Below are 7,780 nucleotides of genomic sequence, written 5' to 3' on the forward strand. Positions count from 1 at the left end.
CTAAATTCATAAATCGGCAGGTCTGAACCCATTTGTCTCACCACTGTGTGAATTGTATCTTCCCAATAGTTACAGAGGTACTTCTTACTTCTTTCAGCGGCTTTCTGAGCATTTTCATTTGCAATGGCGTATGCTTCTTCCATCCCTCGTTTCCAGTTCTCCACGTATTCTCGCTGGTTACTGGAACCTGCCTCTGTGCACAGTCCAAAGAGCATATCAACTGGAAGCCTGGGTGATCTCCCAAACAGAAGATAAAATGGTGAATAGCCAGTCACTTCGCAACGGGTGCAGTTATAGGCATAAACCAGTTTGTTCAGAGACTCCTTCCAATTTGACTTTTGTGGCTCAGTTAGTGTCTTTAACATTTGCAACAATGTTCTGTTCATGCGTTCCGCTTGACCGTTTCCCATCGGGTGATAGGGTGTTGTCCTGGACCCCGCCATGCCACTGAGTTTCTTTAACTGATGGAACAACTGATTTTCAAATTCTCCCCCTTGGTCATGGTGGATGCGGGACGGGAACCCAAACTTCAGGGCAAAGTCATTGAAGATGAGATATGCAGCAGTTTTACCTGACTTTGATGTGGTGGCGTAGGCTTGAGTGAAACGTGTAAAATGATCAACAACCACGAGGATGTACTCATATCCCCCTTTGCATCTGTCGAGATGAAGGAAGTCTATACATACCAGTTCAAATGGCTGTGTTGTCACAATGTTTGTCAGAGGAGCTCTTGTTGCATGGGCTGGCTTTTTCTGCTTGACACAGCTACAAGTTTTAGTCACATAGTGCTCGATGTCAGATTGCATATATGGCCAGAAGAAGCGGTCACGTACTAGTGATACAATGCGGTCAGTACCTTGGTGTCCCATGTTATTGTTCAACTCTTCCATCACTTTACCTTTGTACTGCTCTGGTAGAACTAACTGCTTGCGGGCTGTAGTGATTCTGTACAGAATGCCATCACTGTCTACTGTCAATTTGTCCCATTCTCTGAATAGGCATTTTGTCTTTGGACTGAATTTCTTTTGCTCTTTAACTGGCGGTTTGGAACCAGACAGTTTGAAATTGAGCACAGGACGGATGACCGGATCAGATTCTTGTGCTTCTCTTATCCCATCTTTTGGGATCGAGATGGTTGTTGCAGTGGTTGTCTCACCTTCAGCTAATACTGACATCGATGCAGCTGAAAATGACCAAGGTACAACAGCCTCTTTCTGTACCTCAACTGCTTGTATCGCGGCGGCAATGGTGTCTGGTGGAAGCTCCTCAGAACATTCTCTCATCAGTGACTCTACATCCAGTGGCATCCTTGACAAAGCATCTGCATCACCGTTCTCTCTGCCTGGCCTGTACTTTATTGTAAAGTGGAAATCAGCCAAGTCTGCAACCCACATGGAAGTGGGTAGTTATCGCTGTATACAGTGAAGGTCGGAGCATAGTACAAATAATCATGGAACTTATCAGTGATTGCCCATTTTAGAGCTAGAAATTCTAGCTTGCTCGAGTGGTAGTGATAGTTCTTCTCCGCTGCTGTTAAGGTTCGAGAGCCATAAGAAATGACCCTAAGCTTCCCCTCTTACTTTTGATAAAGAACTGCTCCCAAGCCTTGGTGTGACACATCAGTGTGTACAACAAATGGCTGAGTGAAATCAGGGAAACCTAAAACTGGTGGGTGAAGCAAACACTCAATCAGCTGTTCCAGTGCCTGTTGATGCTGGTCAGTCCACAGGATTGGCTTGTTTGAGGGCACCACATTACTTACTTTCTTTGTTTTTGTTTTCCGTGGGTGGTCAGGTATTTTCTCTGAATCTGCTTTCAGGAGGTCATACAGGCAGCTGGCACTCCTAGAAAAGTACTTGATGTACTGTCTCCAGTAAGTGAGTAAACCAAGTATTTTTCTGAGCTGGCCTACAGTCTCTGGTCTGATTTCTTTCAATGCTCTTACTGCTTCAAAATCGGCTGGGTCAACTCGGCTGCCCTCTGCAGACACTATTCTGCCCAAATAACGGACCTGGGGTTTAAAGAGATCACACTTACTTGGTTTGAGTTTAATGCCATACTCTCTGAGACGCTGCAAAACTTTTCGCACATCATTCACATGGCTGTCGAATGTTTTACTGAAAACTAGCGTGTCGTCCAGATAAGGAATGCAGATGTTATCCCGGAGCCCTTCCAAACACTCCTCCATACACCGCTGAAAAGCTGCAGGAGCGTTCATGAGGCCGAATGGCATACGTATCCACTCATAGAGTCCCCACGGTGTCACAAATGCTGTCAGTGGTCTGCTTTCTTCAGAGATGAACCCCTGGTGATACGCTTTTCCCTGATCTAAGAGGGAGAACCAGGAATTACCACCTAAACTGTCCATGATGTCTTGGACCCGAGGGATGGGCTGGCGGTTGGGATGTGTCTTTCTGTTCAGGTCTCTGTAATCTATACACAACCGGAGGGTCCCGTCCTTCTTACGAACGCACACGACAGGTGAAGAATATGAAGAGTTTGACTTCCTAACCCAGCCCTGGACTATGAGGTCATAAAGGTAACCCTTCATCTCCTGATTCAGTAGCCTGGGCACTGACATGTATGTGCGCTTTACTGGTTCAGAGTCCTTTAGAGAAATAGTCATTTTCAATCGTTCAATGCAGCCAATGTCATTGTCTGACCTGGAGAAGGAGTGACACTCTTCTCTAAGCATTTGCCTAACAACCTCTCTCTGCTCTTCGGTTAGGTGAGTTAAACCTACTGGTGGATCCCACTGTTCAGTAGCAGTACATGGGGTTCGAACGCTGGTGTGATTCACTGTGGCTGGGGTGACAGTTTTTTCAAAGACTTGGGCAGGTAACACAGTCATAATGGTTTGTACTGTACCGATTAGTGTGCGTCCTAGCAGGGCAATGTCGTGGTCAGTGGGGTTAGAGACATCAAGCAGGATAACTGGAAAAACACCTTTCCTGACTCTGACTAGTGTGTCAAAGAACTCAAGGTCGTCTGGCCACTGCGGGTTCAGGTCTGGCTGGAAAAGCATTGTCATGTCATCTTTGAAAGGCTGGGAAGCTACACGGCACTCAATCGGAATGCTACTGTGTTTTGGTACTGCAACCTTCTCTTTCTTGGTTTTCACTGCGTATTCATCTGTCTGTTCTGCGCTAACAGCCTGTATAAAAGCTCTCACCTTGTTTCTTTTGAGGCTTGGGAAAGCTATTTTTACTGTACTGTATCGTTTAGTCTTTTTGGTCATTGTCAGGATGTGCTCGATAACATTGAAACCTATGATGGGATGAGATAGGTGACAGCCTTTCAGTACCAGCACTGGGATGATCAGTTCCTTTGTTTGGTCAGTTTCAGAGGCTAGCCGAAAAGTTGTTTCAATCCATCCCAGGTATGGCATTTCAGTCCCATTTGCTGCAGTCAACCTTAGATCATCAGGTGAGTCCAGGATTTCTGAAACATCTCTCAGCCTTGCGTTTGGGAGAGATTCCTCTTTCCATCGTTCATCAATGACCGATACCCGAGATCCTGTGTCCCATAGAGCTTGGAGGTGGTGGCGATTCAGGTGACACTCAATAAGGCACTGTCTGCCGACTAGCGAGGTGACCTTACGGGGGTGGCAACCTTGAGCTAAGGATAGTAAGGAGTGGGCATTTTCCTCTGTGCAGGAAAACCTTTCACTGGTAGAGTCAATTTTCAGGTGAGTGCATTTTTCCTTATGTTTATTCCAATGTTGTTTTTTACATACTTTGGAACAGTACAGTGTCTCTTTACATGATGAACATTGTTTCAGGTTCTCAAATGACTCTTCTCTGGCACAATTTACACATTTCTGGGACTTTTTGGTACCTACGGTTAACACTCGTTCCTCAGCGGTAACCCGTTTCCGTTTAAAGGGGCCTCCCTTGATGGTCTGGCTCCCCGGATTTTACATCCAGCTTGAAAATGTTCTCCACTCCCACATCGGAAGCAGTGTGTGCAGCGTGCATCTGTTCTGGCCTGCTGGCAGACAAAACACCTCCTTGGAGCTTGAGCAGAGTGGTTGGTATACCGGTTAGGTGCATATTGATGCTGCGCAGGGTCAGGTGCTTGGGACCGACTGTAGTTGCTGCAATACTGCTGCTGGGAAATAGGTGCCTGGGGGTCCCTATCTGGCCTCCTAACTGGGGGTGGGGCATAGGCACAAGGCGGTGACTGAAACATAGGCTGCTGTAATGTCTCCTTAATGTGAGCAATCTCTGCACTGAGACCTTGTAGAGAAGCTACACCTGTCTTAAGTTCAGCTAACTCTGTTAACAGTTCTGTGGGTATCTTAGCTTTGGCTTCCTTCACAGGACACTTTGCAGATGGTGTATCTTCTAACTGGACTACACTTACAGTTGTAGCAGGCTGTGGGGCATTAAACCGCTTTTTGTTTCCTCTTTCTATCTCATTAGCACAAGCAATGTTAAGCTTCTCTAACACAACCTCGTCTGATGTTTCGCTCTCTAGCAGGAGAGGCTGCATGTCTATCCTGATACTGTCACTCTGGAGACCCGTAAGGACTGTGTGTAAACACATGCTCTGGACTAGAGCAGGGTCATACGTAAGCCCTGATTCTGACTCCTGGGATGCAAACAGTACTTTTTGCCTCAAATCTAAAACGCGCATCAGGAAGCTTTGAGGGGTCTCCTTGCTATGCTGTGCTTCTGAAGCTAGCTGTTTGTAAAGCTCTGTTGCACTCTTCTCTTGGAAGTGGGAACGCAGGATACATCTAAGTGTGGGAAGAGTTAGCTGGGGTTTACCTTCCAAGTAGCTGCGTAGCTGTGAGCCTGGAGAAATAGCCCTGACTACTGCGTCTACTATTTCTACCTGAGGATAGCCTCTGTTAAGTCCATTTTCGATCTGATGGGCAAGGCTGGAAAAAATCAGTTTTTCTTTCTGGCCCGGTTCACCTATCTGACCAGAAATTTTAAACTCTTTGCGCCAGTATGAGCTGGGCTGTGCATTTGGTGAGAGCGGCACGCTCCCCTGAAGATTGGCATGGGGTTGGGGCTGACGCAGAGAATCACTGGCTTTGGCTGCAGTAATCTGCTCAGTTCCCACCCCTTGTTGTGGGGTTATAGTTCTCAGTTCCTCTATTCTGTGATGTGTTCCGGCTGGTTCAATATCATAGTCAGTTTGCCCTGTTTTGTTATCTATGCCACTGATCATCTCTGTCATTTCGTCTTTATTAAGTAGCAACAATTCCGCCATCTTCTAACTCTGCAACTTCCTCTCTTTCAAGGAACATCATAATGTGAGTCATTAATGATATGCAGGATTTGTTTTGAACATCTCTTCTCTGTTCGCCTGATATGTAAAGGAAATCACATATCTCTAGTAATTTGTCTTTAGTCAGGATGTTCCCACCATCCTTATTTAGGTTGACTTACTTAACCAATCTCCCTGTAATCTGTTGGAAACCCACCAGTAACAAAGCATCTTCAGGTGGCTCAGATATGTGGTGACAGGAGGACTCTATTTGATGCATGTGTAACAAAGGTAATTAGGCCCTGAGTTTGCGAGGTGTTATTAAAATGCTAAACAGTTTAAGGGCTGGATAACATGACGATCTAAACCTCATCAGGATGTGGGAGGGAAGGACAGAGGGAGAAAATAGAACACGTCTGATTTGTATTCGCTGTGGGTGAATGTTATTTCATACATTACAGAATGCAATATGCTTATGGATCATTATTGTCCAAATGAACTCTATGCTGATATATTCACTCTCCCCTACCTGTAGTAGTTTGATTGTTCCCTTGGCAGTAATATTTATTATTTTTGGTGAATTCAAACAAATAGGTCTAATCTAAACATGCTGCGTCACATATCAACCGTGGTGAAAATTTGCTGTAGAATTCTTTTTAAATTAATTGATCAAAGTATAGCTTTTGCTACATTGAAATGTTCATTAGGTCTATTGGCTCTTCAGAGATGCTGAGGCAGCTCGGTCTCCACTGTCAACATGTAATCAGTCAAAAAGTTCTGCAATCTCCAGCAGCATTGCATCCTCATTGTCATTATCAGTAGCAGGGGTAGCGGAGGCAGCCATATCCTTCAGCTCATTGTCATCTTCATACTCAGCGATGAGGTCTTTCAGGCTGGTCTCACTGATGGATTTCTCCATAGAGGTGTCTGTTAGGGTGGAGATCAAATCTTTAGCAGAGTCATCCTTCACATCCTCATCAGTAGTGATCATGTCCTTAGTGCTCTCAGGGGTCAGTGCCATGTCAAGAGTGGAGGTCTGGGTAATGGAGTCTGACGTGTGAAGATCTATCGTGGTCTCCGATGAAACCATGGAGATCTGGCTCTGAGAGGTAGAAGTGGTCTGTGTGTCTGTGTTCATATCTGATGTCTGTGTTTCCATCTGCGCATGTGTCGAAGTGTTGGTAGAGGATGGGGTTCTCTCTGTCCTAGTTGCCATAGACGAGGTGGGCAGAGGGACTCCAGGTAGCTGCCACTCCAGCGGGAGGATGGCCAGGTTCCGAGCCAGGGAAAACTGAGAGAGGGAGCTCTACCCGGAGGAAAAGGGTGGTTAGGTTGAGGTCAGAGGGGAAATTGTCTAGATGCTTTAATCTCTGTCTGTCCGTATAGTAATTTAGGTTTCAGTAACTTACGTGGGCAGGTGGTAGAGTCGGAGAGTCAGGTCTTATGTACATTTCCTCCACAGGGGTCTTCACTTGCCGGGGTGTCCTTCGATTTTCCTGCACAACACAATTGTAACACCCAATGATAACACAGCATAATGGGAAAGATCTTTTGCTCACAATAAAATATGATACAGCATGTTTGGTTGTCTCACAGAGTTAGGTCTTTGTCCTGAATTAGTTCCCTTGTCTGTTTCTGGTGTTGTACTTACGGGTTCGTGGTCCTGAGATGATTTCAACAGCTGAACTTCAGTCCGGTCTTTCTCCCTGCCCACCTTTCCATTACTATTGTCCTTGACCCTTTTGGTTGTAACATCACCTCCAGACAAGTCTGAACCTGTGTAGATTAGACATTTTGAAGACACGTTCTTCCAAGTGAAGCCAATCTCATTCTATATCTAATCAGCAGACACCCCATAACACTCACCAGTATCAGATGCATTATCTTTGTCCTGGTCCTTTCTACTCTGTCTGTTCTGAGAGGGACGAGTCTTCCTCAGCTTTACTTTCCCACCACAGCAGAAGAGAGTGAACAGCTGCAGGGCCGCCACAGCTGGATGGATGCTCTTCTTCTTCTCTTTCTGCTGGGTCTCCTTTGCTTGCTCCTCAGGGGAGACCTCAGTGTCGCAATCAGTACATCAGTTAGAAATCTACTGACATTTCAAACTACAATATTAATGTTGAATATACGTAGCCAATGAGCTCTAGCTTGATTGGCAACAAATGTTATTTCCTAAGTGTGTTTCCATGTCAAAATGTTACCCCATAATAACTAGGGTTAGTGCTGTCCGTGATCCTTGGGACGTCCCTACCCTAAACCCTAACCTTAACCCCTACCTTAACCCTAACCCTTACCTTAAAAATTTCAATGTCAAAGGTCAGAGTTGGGCCGTTCCATGGATTCTGTTTAGACTTTTCCTAATAACTATTAGGGCCTACCCCATCCGAAGGGCGCATTGTGACATTTTCACATTTGTCAAGCCATGTCAAAGAATCAGATTCAACACAATATGCTGTGTTTTCCTTATTGTGGTCATTATCAGTTGTCAAATGCTTTGGTTAATCCTCATTAATAAGCAAGTTTGGATGTCTTACCGAGTTAGGTCTTTGTTTAATGTCTT

The sequence above is a fragment of the Oncorhynchus clarkii genome, chromosome 26 (genome assembly GCF_045791955.1).
Source record: "Oncorhynchus clarkii lewisi isolate Uvic-CL-2024 chromosome 26, UVic_Ocla_1.0, whole genome shotgun sequence".
Lineage (NCBI taxonomy): Eukaryota > Metazoa > Chordata > Actinopteri > Salmoniformes > Salmonidae > Oncorhynchus > Oncorhynchus clarkii.